The sequence below is a fragment of the Rhinatrema bivittatum genome, chromosome 15 (genome assembly GCF_901001135.1).
Source record: "Rhinatrema bivittatum chromosome 15, aRhiBiv1.1, whole genome shotgun sequence".
Taxonomy (NCBI): domain Eukaryota; kingdom Metazoa; phylum Chordata; class Amphibia; order Gymnophiona; family Rhinatrematidae; genus Rhinatrema; species Rhinatrema bivittatum.
The window spans coordinates 10,287,028-10,310,040 of record NC_042629.1 but is presented as its reverse complement, the minus strand read 5'-3'; the positions used below and the strand labels follow the sequence as shown (position 1 = coordinate 10,310,040).

The 23,013-nt window shown below is 44.8% G+C and overlaps 1 long non-coding RNA gene across 1 annotated transcript in view; it reads right to left on the bottom strand.

Moving 5' to 3' along the window:
* The window catches only part of LOC115077127, a 177,012-nt gene that overhangs the window by 34,008 nt on the left and 119,991 nt on the right, over nt 1-23,013 (bottom strand). Inside the window, exons 5-6 of the long non-coding RNA XR_003852956.1 lie at nt 20,954-21,086; nt 6,465-6,560 (exon numbers count right to left, since the gene is read on the bottom strand). This is a non-coding gene — a long non-coding RNA (uncharacterized LOC115077127). The remainder of the gene's footprint in view (nt 1-6,464; nt 6,561-20,953; nt 21,087-23,013) is intronic.

Here is a 23,013-nt window from a genome sequence, read left to right as displayed (position 1 = left end):
ATAATCTTAATCTTTAAACAATACCAGTATACCCCATATTTTCATAGGTAAATGAGGAGGGTTGTGGAAATATGGAGCAATTTTGAAACAATGAGAAAAAGAATAAATGAATCACTGGACCCCCCTGATTACATTTATATCAGAAAACTATGATGTTAATCCCAAAAGACCCTTTAGTTGTTCCGGGTCAGAAAAAATATAACTTTCATTCTTATAATTCACCAAGCACCTACAAGGGTACTTTAAAGTGAAAGTTCCCCCCTTAGATAATAATTCCTGTTTTAAGGCTAAGAATTTTCTCCTCCGGTTTTGTATGTTCCTTGCAAGGTTGGGGTACAACCAAACTTTTTGTCCATAAAATGTAGCCGATCGAAAAAAGAATCTCATTATATTGTCTCTTTCAGATATGAAAGCAAAAGTTATCAATAATGTCTCTCTTTTTTTAACTTCTAGTTCTTGTGAGCTTTGAATTATTTCACAGATGTTCAGTGAGGCTTGATTTATGAAATTCTGTTCCTCCATGTTACCCTGATTTTTTTATTTGAGCTTTCTTAGATCATCTATAATACGCTTTAACACTAGCTGGAATACATGCTGATGGAATTTTCAGAATTTGTGTCATATACTCTTTGAAAAGTTCAATCAAGGAAAGTTGATCCACCACAGGAAAATTAATCACTCTTAAATTTAATGCACGGGTTGCATTTTCAACATTTTCCAAATTTTTCAATAAGTCCCCTTCTGCTTGTATTTGATATTGTTGAATCTTTTCTACTTTAATCAACTGTTCATCCATGCTTGTAATTTTCTTTTCTTGTTCTTTCAAATTATCAATATTGCTTTTTAAAGATGTATTAGTCTCATACAGCTTCTGTTAATGTTGATATTGATGTTTCCAATTTTACAATCACATTCCATATAGTATCAAGTGTAACAACGGGAGGTTTAATCGTTATATTTTTGGTGACCTTAGGTCTTGCTCCTTGGTCCTGCAAGATATTCCAGTCAGAATCTCCAGTCCTTGGTGTACTAGTCCCAAAGGTAGGTTTCACAGCAGTTCCAGCTAACTCAGATTCTCGAGTCACTGGGTTTCCTTGCTTCACCGATCCTCTTTCGACGCTGAACTCTTGTTTCTTCATCTCTTTCCGCTAGTCTTCTGGAACCTGAGCAGTATCCAAGTCGTTTTCCGATTCTTCCCCTGGCGTCAAGCCAGTGCCCGGTGGAGGCAGCGTTGCCGGTGCTCCAGGGCTCAACGAGGCTTTCTCGATCAGGACGGGGGAGTTTTGCTCCGAACCCCGCCCGTCAGCGGTCCTCTCGGTGGGAGTTACAGGGGGTAAGCTGAAGCACTCGGCAATACTCTGTTATTTATTTATTTATGTATTTGGTATTTTTTATATACCGATATCCGTTTGCACATCGTATCGGTTTACATAAAACAAAAAACAGTGTCACCGTAACGACAGGCAGAACCTTTACAGGGAACAAAACTGTAAACAAGAGGTTAAATATGAAAGACAATTCATTTGTAGAGGCAAAAGGCAAACTTTTCAGTTTTGCCTTTCTTTTTGTGTGAGGCATTTTTCGTCGGTTTGGAGAAAATAAGGTAAAAAAGCTTTAGGAAAAATAAGAGCCAAGCGTTTCCGTTACTCTCAGTGGGCAGCCATTTTGTCCCCCCACCTGTTGTATACTTTTAACCTTTGTACCTGTACCTTTCAGCTTTTTTCTATTTTCCTCATTTTATCAGTTTCCCTTTTGAAAATTTAGTGATAGAGCTGTAGATTTACATATTGTCCCCCTTCCAGTAATTAGTTCAAATTTGATCATGTTATGATCACTGTTCCCAAGTAGCCCCACCACTGTTACTTCTCTCACCAAATCCTGCATTCCATTAAGAATTAGATCTAAAATAACTCCCTCTCTCATTGGTTCCTGAACCAATTGCTCCATGAAGCAGTCGTTTATTCCATTCAGGAATTGTATGTCTCTGTCATGTTCTGATGTTACATTTACCCAGTCAATATTGGGGTAATTGAAAACTCCCATTATTATTATACTGCCAAATCAGTTAGCTTCCCTGATCTCTCTTAGCATTTCATCATCTGTCTGACCATTTTGTCCAGGTGGACAGTAGTATACTCCTATCATTATACTCTTACCCAAAACACATGGGATTTCTACCCATATAGATTCTACTGAGCATTTGGTCTCTTGTATGATCTTTATCCTGATTGACTCTATACCCTCCTGGACATAAAGTGCCACACCCCCACCAAGTTGATCCTCCCTATCATTGCGATATAATTTGTACCCTGATGTAGCACGGTCCCATTGATTATCCTCCTTCCACCAGGTTTCTGTGATGCCAATTGTCTATCTCTATCTACTCTAACTCTCCCATCTTACTTCTTAGACTTCTGCATTGGCATTCAGACATTTCAAAGTGTGTTTTTTGTTTGTAATAACAGCCTGCTTTTCAGTTAAGGGGATAATTTGGAATCATTTAGCTCAGGTGGTTCTTTACTTATAGGTACATAGACTACTTATGCTTTAATTGGAACCTCTCTGTTGGGATGCCCTGTTTCATTAGTATCCTTCAAATATACCTTCCTCCGAACCATACATGGTGAATGACTGTCAACTTTCCCTCTTGTACTAGTTTAAAGGCTGCTCTACCTCCTTTTTAAAGTTTAGCACAAGCAGCCTGGTTCCACTCAGTTAAGGTGGAGCCCATCCTTTTTGAAAAGTCTCCCCCTTCTCCAAAGGTTTGCCCAGTTCCTTTCAAAACTGAATCCCTCTTCCCTGCACCATCCACATATTGAGGCTCCGGAGCTCTGCTTGTCTCTGGGGACCTGCACATAAACAGGGAGCATTTCAGAGAATGCCACCCTGGAGGTTCTGGATTTCAGCTTTCTACCTAAAATACTTAATTTGGCTCCCAGAACCTCCTTCCCACATATCCCTATGTCACTGGTGCCCACATGTACCACGACAGCTGGCTCCTGCCCAGCACTGTATAAAATCATATCTAGGTGACACATGAGGTCCGCCACCTTTGCACCAGGCAGGCAAGTTACCAGGCGGTCCTCATGTCCACCAGCCGCCCAGCTACCTACATTTCTAATAATCGAATCATCAACTATGATTGCCAATCTAATTCTTCCCTTCTGGGCAGTAGCCCTGAAAGACACGTCCTTCGTGTGAGAGGTCGATGCATTACCTGGAGAGCAGGTCCTTACTACAAGATCACTTCCTGCTACACCAGGGTGATGCTCTCCAATTGGGAGATCTTTCTGATCCCAAGCAGCTCTGGGGCTGCTAGACTGGATTTGGAACTTGGCTACTATGTCCCTGAAGGTCTCATCAATGTACCTCTCTGTCTCAGCTCCTCCAGGTTTCCCACTCTAGCCTCCAGAAATTGGACTCGTTCTCTGAGAGCCAAGAGCTCTTTGCGCTGGGTGCACACATACAACCTCTCACTGGCAGGTAAAAAATCATACATGTCAACTCTATTCAAAAGACTGGAAAGGCCCCCTCTTGCTGCTGAACTGCTGCATTCATGTTGATTTTGTTGAGTTCCTAGTTAATTTTAGGTTGCTATGTGAGTTGGAATGTGTACTTTAAATTTATAGGTGTATTCACTAATTAATCTGGTAGTGACCTACAAGGGGGTGATTAAACTCTCAATAAGGGCTGGTGCAATAGTATGATTTAGATAAGAGCCTAATTTATTTTTAATGAGAAAGTGTCTCGCCTATAAATCAAAGGAAGAGCTAGGGGTGGGTGGGAGGGAAAGACAGACACTAGAATTAACTTTCTCTGGCTTGTTTATTATCTCAGTCACACACAAACTCTAAAGAACATACCCCACTATTTCACCTCTTTCCCAACCTTTTGAAGTCCTAAGATTTCCCAAAGCTATACTTAGCAATCCTCTTCAGTCACCAGCAAGATGATCATCTCTTAATGCTACCACTCAATTGAGAGGTCCTCTTCTACTGCAAGGGGTACAGGGCTTCTGGAAGCTTGAGTACTGTGTGTAGTTCTGATCTCTCCATCTTAAGAAAGACATTGCAGAACTAGAAAGAGGAGGGCAACAAAAATGATAAAGGCGATGGAACTTCTCTCCTATGAAGAGAGGCTATGCAGGCTGGGACTCTTCAGCTTGGAAAAGAGACGGCTGAGAGGGAACACGATAGAAGGTTATAAAATTGTGAGTGGGGTGGAACAGGTAAATAAAGGATGATATATCCTTTCAAATAATACTAAAACAAGGGGACATTCCATGAAACTAACAACCAGCTGATTTAAAACAAATCATAGAAAGTAAATCTGTGGAATCTGTTGCCAGAGGACGTGATCAAGGCAACTAGCATAGTGGCGTTTAAAAGAGGTTTGGACAAGTTCATGGAGGAAAAGTCCATAACACATTATTACCCAGGGAGAGTAAAGAAAGCTCCTGCTATCCCTGAGAGTAACAGGAATTAGATCTACTTTATGGGATCTGCTGGGTACTTGTGGCCTGGATTGACAATTGTTGGAGAAAGGATGCTGGGCTCAATGGGCTCAGTGTGACCCAGCCCGGCACTTCTTATGTTCTTATTTTTTTTTAAAACTGTTTCAGTGCTTTGACCACTAGATGTCAGTTTATTCTAAATAATGAATTTTATTCTTTAGTTAAGGTGGATTTAGCTCCCGCCTTTTCATTGGTAGTTCCAGGCCCGTTACATTCAGGTACAGGAGGTATTTTCCCTATCCCAGGGGACCTGATTTGCTAAGACTTTTCTCTCATTCTGTGTCTATAGGAAAAATGCTTAGTGAATGAGGACCTAAGTTAGTACCTGAGGAAATGGAGGTGATGTGACTTGCCCAAGGTCACAAGCAGCGGCAATGGAATTTGCACCCTGATTTCCCTGGTTCCCAGTCCAACGTGCTAACAACTAGGCTGTGCTTCCTTTAGCTTGTGGCTGCATTTGAGCTAGCTATAAGGGAATCTGCAGTTAGCCAACTATTGATTGGGAGCCTGCTAAGAGCTTCCCTTGACCCAGCTGCACACTGCTAACCCTGTCTAGTTTTTGAGGCGAGAAATCTAGAAACAGAATTAGCCATTTCAGATGGGGGCATTTCCCCCCTCTCCTGGATCTGACTGCAAATCTATTGTTCAGGGGCAACTCCCTGTCCTAACCTGATTGGCCAGGATCTCTCTGTGTCAATGTATGTAAGTGGTGTTCCTCTTTCTGCCTTTTCTTCATCTGGGCAGCTGTCCCTAATGTCACATGCTTGAGTCCTACCTGCTTTTTCTTTTAAGCATTCTCTGATTTCTATAAAGCACAGTACTATTCCTCCCAGGGTGGCAGAAGAACAAGGGCTGGCTGGATGTGAAGTTCCTCCTCACCTGAGCCATCCTAGCCCCTCTAGCCCCCTTCTGATTCTGCATGAGGTATAGCCAGGCTGCTGAGCTCCTAACGCGGTGCCTGTGTCTCCCTGTTGCTGTGCAGCAGTGCCAGGTGCTCCTGCTTCCATTCTCTCAGCAGACAGGACAGGATGTTTCAAGGAATTACTGGCTGCAAATTACTGTTTCTTATACATTATCAGTAAACCCCATACTGGCTTTCTTTGTATTCTGAGCCTCTGGCCCCTTTTCCTTTCGTGCAGGTTTATACTGCACACAAATCTTATGGTACTCTGCACAAGGCTAAAGGTATGCAACATTCAGGAATAGAAGGAACTGATGGGTCAATACCATTAGAACAAGAGTTCAATTTGGCTGCTTATTTACATTAATGCCTTTGCCTAACCAGTAAGACACAGGCATGTCTTCATCTTTCAGTTATTACCTATCAGTGTCCATGGCTAGAATATAATATATATGGGGTGGCTGATAAGACATCTCTACAGCCAGCTGAAATATTCTGTAAAAGAGATATCAAAGCTTTAAGGAGTGCCTTATCAGGCTCTGTGTAACAAGTCTTGCAAATAGTGTGAATACTCAGGCATGTGATGTGACATGGCCCAGTGCACCAGCTCAGGGAGCTGATCCTGGGCTCTCTGCATCGTAGCCACACATTCTGCTGTCACATATTAAAGAATCTGAGAAATATTGAACGTTTCCAATTGGCCTCACTGGAGGGCCATTAGGAAGTAAACTGGATACCCAATCACCTGAGCCATGGCAGTGCTCCCTTATTATCAGTGTGTTTTATGGCTGAGAGTAGCAGGGACAGGAATCTAGAAACTGAAAAAAATCAGTGGAATAATGTTTCTTCCATGTAGACATCCACAGTGTTGTCCCTGAACTGAACCCTTCATGTGAGTGAGACATGAATGAGGCACAGCAGGAGAGGGATTCAGTGTCTGGGGATGGGGGCTTGCAGGAAAGATTGTGAAAATGTGTGAATGCCCTGGAACTGCCTGCACCGTGAGCTGGGAAGAGGGAACAAACGTAAGGGCCATACTCTACCACTTACCTTGGGGTTAGAGTCAGGCTGCCATTTTCGGCTCTGCTGACTTTTAGAAATTGACCTTTTCCATCAAAAACCAGAGGCACCGTTCTGTTTGAATTTCTGAAAAAAGGAAGACATCACTGCAAGTTATTCACCTTCTCATTTTTCCAAATTAAGAAAAACTGTATTGCTTACTTCCAAACCTCTGTTTAACTAAATTATATGTTTGTTGAGTGATACCCAAACACTAAGCAAAGTATTTTTAGCAATTGTGTGAAAATGATATAATTTATAAAAAGAGTTTAGACAAAACCAAAAGGATATTTCCTAAGTAGGCACTAATTAGCTTGGCAGTTTAATAATTGCTATTGTTCTCGGTTGAAAAACGATATTGTAGCCGTTAATGTGCAACTCACCAGCAAATAACTCCTATAGCGACGACTGTAGTGTTTTCCCTTTCTACGTCCCTCCCACTCCTATTGCCCCCATCACCTCTAATTGACCCATAGCCATACATGCGTACATTATTTAATACAATGGAATAACAACAAACACAGGTCTTGGATAAAAAGGGACCACAGGTTTATTAACTATATATATATACACACACACATACACAATATATTTATATATACCCCTAGAAAAACTGATACCTGGACCCGGAGGGCAGTTGCCATGACCAGGCTACACCACCACCTCCGCTGCCTGCCGCAATAATAAGGCAAGGCTGCATCAAACCTGGGCCCCCTGCCCTGTCCCCAATCATGGGGGCCCCCAACCTCCTGCGTACGGAACGCCCCGCCCAAGGCCCAACTCCACTGCTGACCTGGACTGTGATGCCTGCCTGCACCACGTTCAAAATGCCGCTACCGGCCCAGGTAACCGCCTCCCCCTTTTGCTGCGACATTAACCTTACAGCATCATGTGACTACCTAACACATGTTACTATCTCAAGAACATTAGAACATAAGAAATTGCCATGCTGGGTCAGACCAAGGGTCCATCAAGCCCAGCATCCTGTTTCCAAATGAGGCCAAACCAGGCCACAAGAACCTGGCAATTACCCAAATACTAAGAAGATCCCATGCTACTGATGTAATTGCATATTACACCAGTATACATGCCATGCTGGCTAACATTGGGTGCTATCTATCCCAGCGCTTCTCAACCGGTGTTTCACGACACACTAGTGTGTCGCCAAACACCGGCAGGTGTGTCATGTCTCCCGGTGTCCCACTGCCCGTTGCACTTCCCTTCTCCCTTTTTCCAACCCCCGCGGGCCAATTGGAAGCTTCCTTTCTTCCTAGCCCTATTGCCCAGTGGGAAGCCTCCTTCATTCTGCCTGCCCCCGTGCAGGCCAATCGGAAACCTCCTCCCTTCTACCTACCAGTGGGAGTAGGAAGAAGGGAGGAAGCCTTTGATTGGCCGGTGAGGCAGGCATCAGAATGCCCTGTGGTGGGGTGAGAGGAATAGAAGTGTTGAACTCCGACGAAGCAAGGCCGCCACAGGACCGTGGCGGCGAAGAGGAAACCCGACCCCCGACGAAGCAAGGCCACCATGGGAGCCCATCCCCGTGGTGGCAAAGAGGAAACCCAACCCTGACGAAGCAAGGCTGCCACAGCTCGTGGCGGTGAAGAGGAAACCCGACCCCGACCAAGGCCACCATGGGAGCCCATCCCCGTGGTGGCGAAGAGGAAACCCGACCCTGACGAAGCAAGGCCGCCACAGCCTGTGACAGCGAAGAGGAAAGCCGACCCTGACCGAGGCCACCATGGGAGCCCATTCCCTTGGTGGCACAAAAAGAAGGCCCGCCGGAGTAAAGCCACGGCGGAACTGGAGCCCATCCCTGCAGTGAAGAACGAATATGTTTTTGGTGAGAGCGGCTGTGTCTGTGTGTGAATAAGTGCCTGGGTGAGAGCTGGTGTGTCTGTGTGTGAATGAGTGCCTGGGTGAGAGCTTGTGTGTGTGGGTGTGAATGGGTGCCAGGGTGAGAGCTGGTGTGAATGGGTGCTTGGGTGAGAGCTTGTGTGTTTGGGTATGAATGGAAGCCTGGGTGAGAACTTGTGTCTGTGGGTGTGAATGGATACATGGGTGAGAGCTTGTGTGTGTGTGTGTGTGTATGGATACATGGGTGAGAGCTTGTGTGTGTGTGTGTGTGTGTGTGCCAGGGTGAGAGCTGGTGTGAATGGGTGCTTGGGTGAGAGCTTGTGTCTGTGGGTGTGAATGGAAGCCTGGGTGAGAGCTTGTGTATGTGAGTGTGAATGGAAGCCTGGGTGAGAGCTTGTGTGTGTGTGGGTGTGAATGGAAGCCTGGGTGAGAGCTTGTGTGTGTGGGTGTGAATTAATGCATGGGTGAGAGCTTGTGTCTGTGGGTGTGAATGGAAGCCTGGGTGAGAGCGTGTGTGTGGGTGTGAATGGAAGCCTGGGAGAGAGCTTGTGTGTGTGTGGGTGTGAATTAATGCATGGGTGAGAGCTTGTGTCTGTGGGTGTGAATGGAAGCCTGGGTGAGAGCTTGTGTGTGTGGGTGTGAATGGATGCCTGGGTGAGAGCTTGTGTGTGTGAATGGAAGCCTGGGTGAGAGCTTGCGTCTGTGGGTCTGAATTAATGCATGGGTGAGAGCTTGTGTCTATGGGTGTGAATGGATGCATGGGTGAGTGCTTGTGTGTGTGGGTGTGAATGGATGCCTGGGTGAGAGCTTGTGTGTGTGAATGGAAGCCTGGGTGAGAGCTTGCATCTGTGGGTGTGAGTTAATGCATGGGTAAGAGCTTGTGTCTATGGGTGTGAATGGATGCATGGGTGAGAGCTTGTGCCTGTGGGTGTGAATGGGTGCCTGGGTTAGAGCTTGTGTGTGTGGGTGTGAATGGAAGCCTGGGTGAGAGCTTGCGTCTGTGGGTGTGAATTAATGCTTGGGTGAGAGCTTGTGTCTGTGGGTGTGAGTGGATGCATGGGTGAGAGCTTGTGTCTGTGGGTGTGAATGGATGAATGGTGAGAGCTTGTATGTGTGGGTGTGAATGGAAGCCTGGGTGAGAGCTGGTGTGAATGGGTGCTTGGGTGAGAGCTTGTGTGTGTAGGTATGAATGGAAGCCTGGGTAAGAGCTGGTGTGAATGGGTGCGAGATCATTTGTGTGTGATTGAGAGCTTGTATATAAGCGACCATGAGTGTGATTGAGAGAGAGACTGGTCAGGAAGATGACTAGTGTGAGTATGTGAGAAAGAGACTGGTCAGGAAGATGACTGGTGTGAGAGAGACCAAGACTCGTCGTGGGGGTCTAATTGGGGGTATGTGTGTGAGTGACTGGTTGTGGGCGCTAAGGAACAGGACTGTGAGAACAGAGCTTCAGCAGCCCTTGCTGCTTCTGGTGAGTGCTATTGGCCTGGAAGGGAAAGGAGTAGGAGAATTGCTGGAGAGGGTAAGTAAAGGTGGCTTTTTAAATTTATTTTTCTTGATTGACTGCCATTTTAATTATTGGGTATTAAGCGATGTCTGCTGTTTTGAAATATTTTATTGATATTTGGACATGTTTTAATAACTTTTATTTGTTTTTAATTGTTGGATATTATTCTGTTCAGCAGCTGTTTTGTAACATTTATTAGTATAGCTTTACAATTATTTCTGTGTGGGGCTCTATAGCAACTTGGCTTATTCTGTTTTCCCAATAGGAAATGTATTAGTGTTTAGGGCCTGGTTTAATAGTTGTATTTCTTAGATAGGAATGTAACGTTATTTATTTATCTATCTATCTATCTATCTATCTATCTATTTATTTATTTATTTATTTAAAGGGGTTTTTTTTACCGACTTTCGTAGGTACATCAGTTTTAGTGTGTTCCATAATACAGGTGTAACTTTCTGCGGGTTAGTTTGTGTGCTTTATTGCAAATCCTGAGAGTCTGTTAGGTGCTATATTTTTCTTTCCATTTCTCCAGGTTCGCACTGATTGCAAAGTGGCTTTTTTGGTTTTCCATTCCAGTTTCTGTCTCCATATTTATAATTTGTGCTTTTTCTCTACTTGGTGAAGGGTGTGTGACCGAGGCGAGGTATTTAACTAGCACGTAGGCATTTGTATCAATCTTATTTGTTGTGTTTTCTCAATAGGATATGCATTAGTGGTAAATTACTGTCTTTTCATAAGGAAGGCTATTTTGCCTGGTAGTAAAAGGAGTTTGTTTTGCTTTTACTGGGATGTCATCAGAACCAGAATATTTTTTTTGTATGGCGAGTTGTACAGGGTAATGCCCTAGATCTGCTCTGCACTCATTGCTGGGGGTTGAGGGGATTCCTGTGGATGCAGAGTGCATGTTTACATTTAGCCCCGTGATGGTCACATGTTCAGTGTGTCACGCATGTGAGAACCATCTGTCAGGTGTGTCCCGGCCAAAAAAAGGTTGAGAACCACTGATCTATCCCATATACAAGCAATCAAATACATAACCAAATGTTCTTATAGCTATACAATTGACAGACATAAAAAAACTTCTAACGACTTCCGGCGATGATGTCAGACTGAGCGGAGGTCCCACTCCGGGCTCCTTAAGAGTCCGCAATGAAATTCATATTTTGCTGCCTTTCCCCCCTTTAGAAACAGCCTCTCTCTCTCAGATAAGCCAAAGCAGTATAGTCTGCTAATCGATTTTAACTTGGGTCGTGGCTGAAAAATCCTTGGGATGACGAGTCGGTTACGAAAACCTCTGCCGGAAAAGACCGCCAAGACTGAGGACAAGATGGCGGCAGAGACCATGCTTTCCCCTGAAGGGGTGTCGTATACGCTGATTAGGGAAATCACCCACGTGGTTTCTGCTGCGCTGAACGACCAGCTGTAGAAAAACAGTCGACTCTAGATGAACTACATGATAAGTGGGCCAATGATCAGACTAGACTGGCGGCCATGGAAGCCCGTGTTACACGTCAAGAAGAATGGCAAGAGGAGACCGAGAACAACATGGTGGCCCTATGCACAAAAAATCTAGATCTGGAGGATAAAGTAGATGAACTTGAGAATCGAGTTCGGAGGAATAATGTATGAGTGGTGGGCCTGCCAGAGTCCTTACAGTTGGATGCCCTGCACAACTGGTTCAAAAGCTGGTTACCTACTGCGCTTGACATCGAGGTGACGGTCAGGCCTATTCTGGTGGAAGGGGCCCACTGGTTAGGCCCACAGTTGGAGCCGAATCAGAGACCACGCCAAGCCATAGCACGTTATCTACATAACATGGATAAATATAACATACTCCAAAGCCTATAGGAAAAAGAAAGAGCTGCAATATGAAGGACATAACATTTTGATCTACCCTGGATTTCTCAGCTAGGGTATTTGCGGCATGCAGGGAAATGACTCCCTATTGCACGCAATTGTTCCAGAAGGGGATTCGCTTTGCCCTACAGTTCCCTGCAAAACTGAGGGTGTATCATCTGGGAGAAAGAGGAGGCACGCAGTTTCGTGGAATGCCTGTAACTGAAGCAGCAGGATAAAAGTTTTCAGAGACATCAAAGGCCAGATCTTTCTAAGAGGGCGTTGACCAGGAAAAGGCCTGTCTTTCAACCAAGGGGGAAACCGTTTCTAGGTGACTGTCGCAGACTCTCCGGAGCCTCCCGATGCTCGTGGTATTATATTTCGGGTGGCAGAAACCGTATAAGTGGGGTAGACCTGGGACTTTGAGTGTAGAGGTTGATCCGGATATGGGAAATGGGGTTTGTATGTGGGGTGTGAGTGTATGTGTGTGTGTCCAACTTGTAGGAAGGATAGAGAGTTCTTGGACCATTGATCTGAATCATGATTGGGTTTTTTTTTTTATTTTTTTCCAGACGCAGTTGGTACAGCAATATGGGTGGGCCTCTGCTGGGAGTCTTCCTGCTGTAAGGGGAGACCAAAGCAGCATGTTTAGCTGGTGGTCCTGTTTCTATGGCAAATATTGTCGTAGGTACTTTAAATATAGCGGGACAATTCCCCATAAAGAGAAAAAAAATCTCCAAGAACTTAAACGAAAATGAGTGAATGTTGCCTTTCTACAGGAGACTCATTTAACCGATGCTGAACATCAAAAGCTGAGAAGGGAATGGGTTGGACAGGTCTTTTATTCGTCTTTTTCCACTAGCCAACGTGGGGTGGCGGTGTTAATTGCTAAATCCCTGTCCTTCCAAGTGGAGGGTACTGTTGCTGATCCAGAGGGCAGGTATTGTTACGCGTGCTGTCTGCGGCAGACCAGTGGCGTGGCCCCCTCACCTTCTTACACAGACTCCAGTTTCTGGTTCCTCCTCATTGGCGGCGGTGGGCCTCCAGCTCCGACCTCGGGCCACCCCCGGTACCTCTGGCTCCGCCATAGTCCCCAGCATTTTAGGTCAAGATGCCATTGCTCATCGGAACTCTCTGCGTGGTCCGCAGAGAGACGCCACTACCCACGCCGCACCCCTCCCTAGGCACACACGTGCACATCGCTGATCCTTTTGAAGGGCCAGCGGCGGGAACCTGGTCGCGGCCCCGGATGATGACGTCAAACTCTTCAGTGTATTTAATAGGGATGTGAATCGGTACCGGACTCGTTTCCGGTATCGAGTTTGGGTAAAAACCACGGGAAATCTTCGTTCCCACGATTCTTACCCGTTTTAATCGGCTGTTGCATGCCGAAAACCCCCCCCCCACCCTGACCCTTTAAATTTAATTCTTTCGCATCCCCCCCTGACCCCCCCCTAAAATTTTTAAAGAACCTGGTGGTCCAGCGGGGGTCCCGGGAGCGGGCCATCCAGTGCTCCTACCATGTGACAGGGGCCAGCCAATGGCACGGATACCCTGTCACATGCTAAGCGCCATTTTGATTAGTGGCAGCTGACAGCCCGAGAGCGGGAGATCGCTCCCGGGACCCCCACTAGACCACCAGGTACTTTAAAAATTTTGGGGGGGGTCGGGAGAGTGGAGGATGTGAAAGAATTAAATGTAAAGGGTTGGGGTGGGTTCAGGGTTTATTTTTAAGTGCCCTTTCTTCCCACCCTCCCCCTAAAACGATAAGAGAACCCCACAAAAAATTTTGTGGGGTTTTCCTATCAGGTTTGGGGGCCCCCCGAATTCTGACGAGTTTGACAATATCTTCCGATATTTTCAATCGTCAGAAAAATGATTCACATCCCTAGTATTTAAGCTCAGGCTTCGCTCCATAGTGTTGCCTTTGCAACAGGTCTCCTCGCTACTTGAGTACTCGCTGCTATGAGAGATTCGTCTCTGCTCTCCTCTCCTGACCCTCGTTGTTACTGGTTCCTGTTCTCTTTGTTTCTGCCCTGCCTATGCTTTGGACTGACTGCACGGATATCGACTTCGTTTTGCCCGACTACGCTTCAGCCTATCTCCAAACCCAGACCTCTGCTACGCCTGACTACACTACTGCCTATCTCCAGACCTTGACCATTGCTTCGATTGACCAATGCTATTGACTTCTCTGTGACCAGACCATTGCTTCTATTGATCAATGTTATTGACTTCTCCGTGGTCAGACCATTGCTTCGATTGACTAACGCTATTGACTTCTCCGTGATCAGATCTCAGCATTGCTTGTCAAGACTTCCACATTGCTGGCTTGCCGCAGGCCCTGATCCAAGCCTGTCATTGACACCTCTCCTTGCCTACCTCCTGGACATGGACTTATTAGGCTTCGGCCTACCTTTGCTTGAGTGCTTTCAGTCAGCCTTTGTTTCATTGGTGCCCGAGTTCCGGTGCCTTACCCAGTTCAGGGTAGGATTATGCCATCTATCGTTTGCTGTCTCTGGGCTGAACCAACCTCTCTTGCCATTCAGCCTCGAGGCCAACCTAAGTCCTGCTGGCCCCGACACCCAAAGGCTCAACCCACGGGGAACGAGAGCTGGTATAGGGGAAGCTCCAGCGGCCTCTGCCTATCAGCCCACTCCACCTGCCGACGGCGGGGACCCTTAGGTCCTTGCCTATGGGTTGCGTCAACCCCACCTCGGCCCAAGGTCCACCTCCAATGCAACAGGTATGTCATAGTGTGGGGACTTTTGCATGGTCTGAACATTTTATTGCTCAATATTTATGCCCCAAACCAATATTCCCATCACTTCTTTACTTGTCTGGTCTCTAAGCTGATTGCATGGGAGGAGTATAGTGGGAGGAGACCCCAACATCATGGACAACCTCAGCATTATTGTAAGCCAGCTAAAACCCCTCGTAAAAACCAGGGGGATATGGGTATTAGCTTTGTATATAAAGACTTGCAACTAATTGACAACTGGAGGGCGATTAATTTAGACGAGGAGGGATTCACGCATTTCTCTCACCCTCATAATTTGTACACCTGCCTGGACTACTTGCTCCTCACAAAATCATTTTATGCCAGGGTGGAGAAGAGTTCTATAGAACCTATTCCCCTCTCACACCATAATTTGGTGGTATGCCATCTGGGCCTGTTTTCAGAAAGTAGTATTCCCCGGATTTGGAAAATGCCTCCCTGGCTGTATGAAGACCTTAAATTTTCACCCTTTTTGAAAGCTAAGTGGGAAGAATATTGCACCCTAAATGGTGGGGGCAAGGTGGACGATATTGTCTTCTGGAATGCAGCCAAGGGAGTTCTGCGGGGTCATATTTTAGCATACCAGGTTAGTCAAAGGAAAGAGTTCAATTGCAAATTGCTGGCACTAACCAAGAAGCTGATTGCCCTGAAGTGTTCCCATGCCCAAACACTGGATGACATTACAAAAAGGGAGTTAATGTTAACCCGCAAGGAACTGAACATTTTACTTTCCCTTAAGGACCAGCCTAATCTTTTATTTAATAAATTTAGACTATCAGTGGGGGAATAAACCAGGGAAATTATTGGCCAAGCTGATCAAGGGCAATAGAGGCCCCCAGGGGGGTTATTAAGCGTTTAAGGGGCGACTCTGGCACGGTTACTGGAACCGCGGATATTTTACAAGCTTTCACCCAATACTATCGCCAAATATACACGGCCCAACTTTTTTCCCTTGAGCGTAGAGAGGTCTTTTTTCAGGATAGTGTAATCCCCCAAATTTCTGACAGTGCAAAACAACAACTAGAAGCGCCTATTCAGCCTGAGGAGGTGATGCTAGTCATAAAAAAACTGAACCTCACCAAAACTCTTGGTCCGGATGGACTCGGACCTGAATTCTATCGTATCCTGGGGCCGCAGGTGGCGGCCCCAATGGTGGCAATGTACCGGGCTGCATGGAATAGGGGTTACTTGGATAAGGACCAGAATATCGCCACTATGGTATTGCTCCCCAAGCCTGGCAAGGCCCATGACAGCCCGGAAGGGTACAGGCCTATCTCCATAATCAAGAATTAAAATTTTAGCCGCCATCTTGGCTGCTCGCCTGAACGGGGTGCTTCGTGATGTAGTGCATAGAGACCAGACAGTCTTTGTTAAGGGGCGCCTCCCTACCTTGAATCTCTTAAAGGCCATATTGGCGTTGCAATCTCCCCTCTGCTGGAATCCAGATGGGGTCCTTATAAACCTGGATGCAGCCAAGGCTTTCGACTGTGTGGCCATATTTACTGTGGTCCCTGGGGAAGTTTAGGCTGGGGGGGGACGGACTTTATCAGTTGGATACAACTGTTGTATACCAGCCCACATGACCAAGTAATGGTTAATGGAGTTCTTTCTCAGCCATTCTCTCTGGGGAAGGGTATCCATCAGGGCTGCCCTTTGCCCCCCTTACTTTTCATATTGTCCTTAGAACCATTGGCGATCAAGCTTCGCATGTTTCCCAGGTACCAAGATATACAAATTGGACGTCAACAGATCAAATTGGGTTTATATGCAGATGATATTATGCTATTTGTAAGAAACCCGGGAGAGATCTTGGAAGCTATCCTGCAGTCCATAGACTATTTTGTCTTCTTTGCGGGCCTCCATCTTAATTTGGACAAATCAGAGGTTTTACCGCTGGATGCTGCTCTGTCACAGCGCTGGGTTGGTTTGTTCCCACTAAGTTGGGCGAATGTATCTATCAAATAATTGGGGATTCATCTTGATGTACAGAATAAGAAAGTTTATAAGGCTAACCTCCTCCCAATCCTGGAAAAATCTAAATGTTAACTGGACCGGTGGTGTGACCTTCCATTGTCTCTCCTGGGAAGGTGTGCTGTCGTTAAAATGGCAGTTCTACCCAAATGTTTATATTGTCTTCAAATGTTGCCGTTGTGGGTAAGAGAAAAAGATCTGCGTAGCTGTAAATCCATGATAGGGAGTTTCGTTCGGGGTGGGAGGCGTGCCCGTATTTAGTATGACATTCTGTGTCTAGACAAGGGACTGGGAGGCACTGCTTTACCACACTTGCGCCTCTATAATGTTGCCTGCCTACTATGTCACATCCAGGATTGGGCTTCTAGCCATAAAAAGTTCAACCCAGAGGAGTTGCTAGCGGAATGGACTGCACCTCTTTCCCCACTTAACCTTCTACAGATGCCAAGCCTTAAAGTTGACACTCGGATCTTGTCTTCCTTCTGGATGAGGGCACACAGTAAGGCATGGAAGAGGTGGCGGATGTCTATCCATCGCAGCTGTCATGTTTCCCCCTTTTTGTCTCTGGTGGGAAATAGCAACTTTCTCCCAGGCCAAGGAGGGAGTGTTTTTAAACAGTGGGCCTCTAAGGGATTTCATTTGCTTCTACAATAATGTGAAAACTGGATCTTTGGGAAAACATTTAGTTGTCTGCTGTTATACCGACAATTTTGGCTGTATTTTAATCTATATGTCAACTGGTTGGCTATATGTTTTGCCCATGTTTGTTATTCCTTTGATCCTAATAAAAGATATCATTAAAAAAAAAAAAACTTCTAACATTAATCGACCAGCAATTTTCTGTTTAACAAAGTAAAGGAGGTGGATGGATGGGTACACTGGCCGGGAAAGTCAGAGACTGGATATGCCTCAGTCATGGCCCTTTAAAGGGGGCCGTGACATCATCCTCCCATGACCGCTCCTCCTCCCCCTCCCCCCGCCTGGCTGCACCACTGTCGCGCTGGGCGGTGGAAGGAAGGGAAGCCACGCCATGGGTTGGGCTCAACCGGGCTGCCACACACGGGGCATGGTTGCTTGTGGGGTCTGGGCATGTGGCACGGGCTCACTCATAAACTAAAAAAGTAATCTTTCCTCTCAATTTCTGTCCAGAGAAAGTCACTTAGTCTGTGAACGTGATAGCTGCTATAACATCTTCCTTTCTGTAAATTTATTTTCCTTGTATCCAAAATGATGGGCAAGGGGGAAGGAATCAAGAGCTATTTGCTTTAGGGGTTGATTGATTAAATCCCCTCTTTTCCCTGCTGACTGGCGGTAGCACATTCATACCACCCACGTTATCTATTGAACAAGGAATGCAGTTCAAAGCTCACAGCTGAAGGAACTCTTCCCTATAGAAAGCTGCACTCCCTTCATAAGGTCTACGGTCTTTGGCTCCCTGCCCCTCCCCCCCCACACAATCAGTTTTCACACCATCCACACAACGCTTGCTAATGGATGTGGTAGCAAAGATCTGCCATGATGCTTTGTAGGACCACATGGGATAAAGTTTTGCTGGGTAGGTGTTGTTTTGAGATGGAAATGTGACATAAATAATTGTAAGTTCTGTTTGTCCTTCTGTTGGTCCTTCTGTTATTGTCTTTTCCCTGGCTGTTAGCTTTTTTTCTACACCCATTTGCCAGATTAGAAGGGTGTTGCAGTAATGTAATACCAAGGCAGTTACTGAGTGCACGCCAGACTCTTCAAAAACAATGTTTGCATTGCTCTGTACTGCCAATTGCTCTTACCATGGCATGCAAGATGCAAGAGGTCCCTTTTTTCTGATTTTTACATACTTGAAGCATGTGCCTATCTATTGTGGAGCGTTCTCTATTATTACTTTCCAGAGACAGCTTCTGCAGAGTAGAACCAGGTACTTGTGACTTGGATTGGCCACTGTTGGAAACAGGATGCTGGGCTTGATGGACCCTTGGTCTGACCCAGTATGGCAACTTCTTATGTTCTTAAGTGTTTCTGGGAATATTTCATTATGGTTCTATAATGTGCAGGGCCAGCTTTTGTGAGATAGGGAAAGGGGAGCTGGGCAAACACAGAAGGAACCCCCTTGATGAAACTGAGTGAAAAGTTATTAAAAATTAAAGAGATATGAAAGTGAGTTTACAGCACTTTCTGAACTGATTTTACAGTACAGAGATGGGTGTAGTGACACTGTAGGATAAAACTCTAGAGATTATAATAACAGCAATTCCCTGCCAGCAGCTCGTGTATGCAGAAGTCAATTATTGCTCCCTTGACTGGCTCAGTACTTCCCTGAAGGACAAGTGCCTGGGGTCAAAGCCCCCATACCGAGCTTTTTCCTACCTGACAAATAAGGAACATTTTCATCTAGAACATACCAGTAATTGTTAACTAGATTATTAACATTTAATGAATAATGATACTGTTAATTTCCAATTATGATTTATTCTGTTTGAAGTCTTCCACTAGAATGGCGTTAATTAAATATTAATACGGCGATCAGCAGAAGAGGGCTAATTACAGGCCGTGTAGGGCAGAAATAACGTTGAGTTATTCCATTAATTGTAAAGAGACTGCTGAACCCAAGAATACAGACTGACTTCTGCTGATGTTTCTCAGCCCGAAATGGAGGAAGAGATGAAAGAGAGGTTTAATAACCCGAGGCCTACCTTTCTTGTAATATTGGTTTTAAAATCATATTTCAATGGCTCATTACTTTAGATATGAAGAAGAAATGCATCATCTAGTGAGTCAGCAACTACAAAATACAGCAGTGATAATAATAAAGCTCTCATATTTGAATTTTCATACTGCCATGTATACGTTTGCATCTGATTCCTTCAAAATCTCTTCCCTCCTCAGAATATGGGCGGGGTTTTATCTGCCCCCATGTTCCATGGTTCCTATTTTTTTCTGCTATTTACTTTTTACTCTTAAAATTGGCTTGGCCCATCCACACCTCTCTTCTATCTCCCACATCGTATTTATAAATGAAGCTTTGATCCCTTGTCCTCTTTTACCTTTTTCTGTATATTTACTCCAACCCAGGATTTCTCATGTGAACCCACCTGTCTGTACCTCTCTCTATCCACTGACATTAGGATTCTGCCCTTGTTCTGGCACCTTGGACTCTAGCCCTGCTTCTTCAGTACCCAATAGGATTAAATGGACAATTTTCTCAGTGAAAGGGAGTGGGCAGTGGAGTGCCTCAGGGATCTATATTGGGACCCTTACTTTTCAATATATTTATAATGATCTGGAAAGGAATACGACGAGTGAGGTAATCAAATTTGCAGATGATACAAAATTGTTCAGAATAGTTAAATCACAAGCAGATTGTGATAAATTGCAGAAAGACCTTGTGAGACTGGGAAATTGGGCATCCAAATGGCAGATGAAATTTAATGTGGACAAGTGCAAGGTGATGCATATAGGGAAAAATAACCCATGCTATAATTACACAATGTTAGGTTCCAATTTAGGAGCTATCACCCAAGAAAGAGATCTAGGCATCATAGTGGATAACACATTGAAATTGGCTCAGTGTGCTGCGGCAGTCAAAAAAGCAAACAGAATGTTGGGAATTATTAGGAAGGGAATGGAGAATAAAAAGGAAAATGTCATGTCTCTGTATTGCTCCATGGTGAGACCGCACCTTGAATACTGTCTACAATTCTGATTGCCGCATCTCAAAAAAGATATAATTGCGATGGAGAAGGTACAGAGAAGGGCAACCAAAATGATAAAGGGGATGGAACAGCTCCCCTATGAGGAAAGACTAAAGAGGTTAGGACTTTTCAGCTTGGAGAAGAGACGGCTGAGGGGGGATATGATAGAGGTGTTTAAAATCATTAGAGATCTAGAACGGGTAAATGTGAATTGGTTATTTACTTTTTCGGATAAGAACTAGGGGGCACTCCATGAAGTTAGCATGTGGCACATTTAAAACTAATCGGAGAAAGTTCTTTTTCACTCAACACACAATTAAACTCTGGAATTTGTTGCTAGGGGATGTGGTTAGTGTAGCTGGGTTTAAAAAAGAATTGGATATGTTCTTGGAGAACTTATCCCTATTACCTGCTATTAATTAAGTTGACTTAGAAAATAGCCACTGCTATTATTAGCAACAGTAACATGGGATAGGCTTAGTTTTTGGGTATTTGCCAGGTTCTTATGGCCTGGATTGGCCACTGTTGGAAACAGGATGCTGGGCTTGATGGACCCTTGGTCTGACCCAGCATAGCATGTTCTTATGTTCTTAGTTACTGCTCTGTAACTACCCATCTTGTGTTCCTATTAAATTAGCCATTTGCTTCCCAAGGCTTTATTTGTTTTTAATGTTTTCAGTAATTTAAATTTATCACCAGTAGCAATGAGGCAACATACATGAGGCTGACTGACTCACCGCCCCCCCCCGGCCCGCTTCCCTTCCCTGCTCTTGCTTCCCATTCCACGCAGGCCTCACTTATTCCTGCCTCTTATCTACAGGGGAGAGGACAGAGCACAGCTTTTACTTACTCAAGTCCTAACTGATGGCAAAGGTTATTTGAGATCTGGTCATTCCAATCATCTGCACAGGCCAAGCGCCACTCGTCCTGAAGCCGGAACTGCAGTAGCCCATTGGTGCTCATGGAGCCATTAATGAGTCGTACTGTACGTGGAACAAAAGGAGAGGTCAAACAACGTTCAAGTAAATACATGCCAAGGGCAAGAATATCGGAGGTCTAAACCACTATATTTACAAACCTGTGAGCTGAGTATTTCTTCTTATTGAATTATTATTGTAGAGCAGCTCTTAAAAATAATTAGATTTGGGGGCATAGAGTCACAAGGTTTCCAGAACTAATTAGCTTTGTATGGCTTTTCTGAATGATTATTTGGCTTTAATAATGCATATGAAGGCAATTACCTTTGTATAGCGAGGAACTCATAGACTTTCACTGGTATATTATTGTATCTTTTTGGCTCAATGAAATAGTAAAATTGGAAAATATATAACTGGATTCCTCTGTGAAGGGGATTGCTTTGTTTATGTAAGGGGCACAGAGATGCTGTGCAGTATTTTAATTTGGGGGGGGATTTATCCAGGGCTTATACCTTTACAATTATCACCATTGTAACTGAAACATATTTTAGTTTAACCACAACTCCTATTTTGCTATCTTCAAAATAGCTGTAGAAAGTAAACCATACAGATTATATCATGGGACAGCTGTATGCTGAGTATGAGAGTGAGCTGTCATCCACATCTACAGTGGAAACCTGTGTCATGTTCAGGGAGCTTCCTGGTCAGTATCAGAGGAGGGGAGTATTTCTTATAAAGACCAGCATGCAGACAACCTGCAGTCTGCAGGTTGTCTGCATGTAGACTGCATGTAGATCCGCACTGATTAGATAAGCACTGGGCTTATCTAATCATAGGCTGCATAGATAATAGATATTCTCCTTCTGGGGCTATATCATGAAGGCAGGCACTGTATAATATGAAAAAACTAATGCATGCACTTATCTCAGTCCACAGGAAAAAAGGTAGTATGTGCAATCCTGAAGTTCATCCTCCAACACGGCAGTGTTTCGGAGTGGATTACGCCTTCCTCAGGGAGCTCCAGGTGATGACATACAAAAATACAATTTGAGTGGCTGGATAGGGTCAGTCAAACAGCGGGTAACAGCGTATATTTGAACGGTGCGCTATCAGAGTACAGCCTACCGGCAATCGCTGTTACCCGCTGTTTGACTGAGGTCAGTTGCGGAGCAGATTGCCGGTAGGCTGTACTCTGATAGTGCACTGTTCAAATATATGCTGTTACCCGCTGTTTGACTGACCCTATCCAGCCACTCAAATTGTATTTTTGTATGTCATCGCCTGGAGCTCCCTGAGGAAGGCGTAATCCACTCCGAAACACTGCCGTGTCGGAGGATGAACTTCAGGATTGCACATACTACCTTTTTTCCTGTGGACTGAGATAAGTGCATGCATTAGTTTTTTCATATTATACAGTGCCTGCCTTCATGATATAGCTCCGGAAGGAGAATATCTATTATCTATGCAGCCTATGATTAGATAAGCCCAGTGCTACACGGGCTTTACCACATAAGCCATCAAGCATCTTGTGGCAATTTATGACGGCTGCTAGATATCCTTTCTAAAGAGTTCCTATATATAGCTGAATTTGTTCATTTGTGGTTGTAACTTAGATCCGGACATATTTGGGCTCCTCTGGAGATTACTGAGGAACCAAAAACTTCCTTGTTTCACCTTGCAACTATCACTTTTTGGAGACAGCGCACATGATGTTGGTTATTAATCAGGACTCCTCCTATAAGGAACTTGAACTCCCCTTTCCAATTGGCCCTATGTGTGGTATTACACAACTCACTTTATCTCCTACTCTACCCTCTGTAACTGCTGCTAATGTAACTTCTCTCATCTCTCCTCTCCCTCTTACTGTAATCAGAGCACCAGAGATGTTCTTCCAAGTCATCAACCCCAAGAGGGCTGCATATCCATGGCCATCCAATGTGGATGAGAGATTCTCTAAACATTTATCTAGCTTGAGAGCAGATCTGTGCTACTC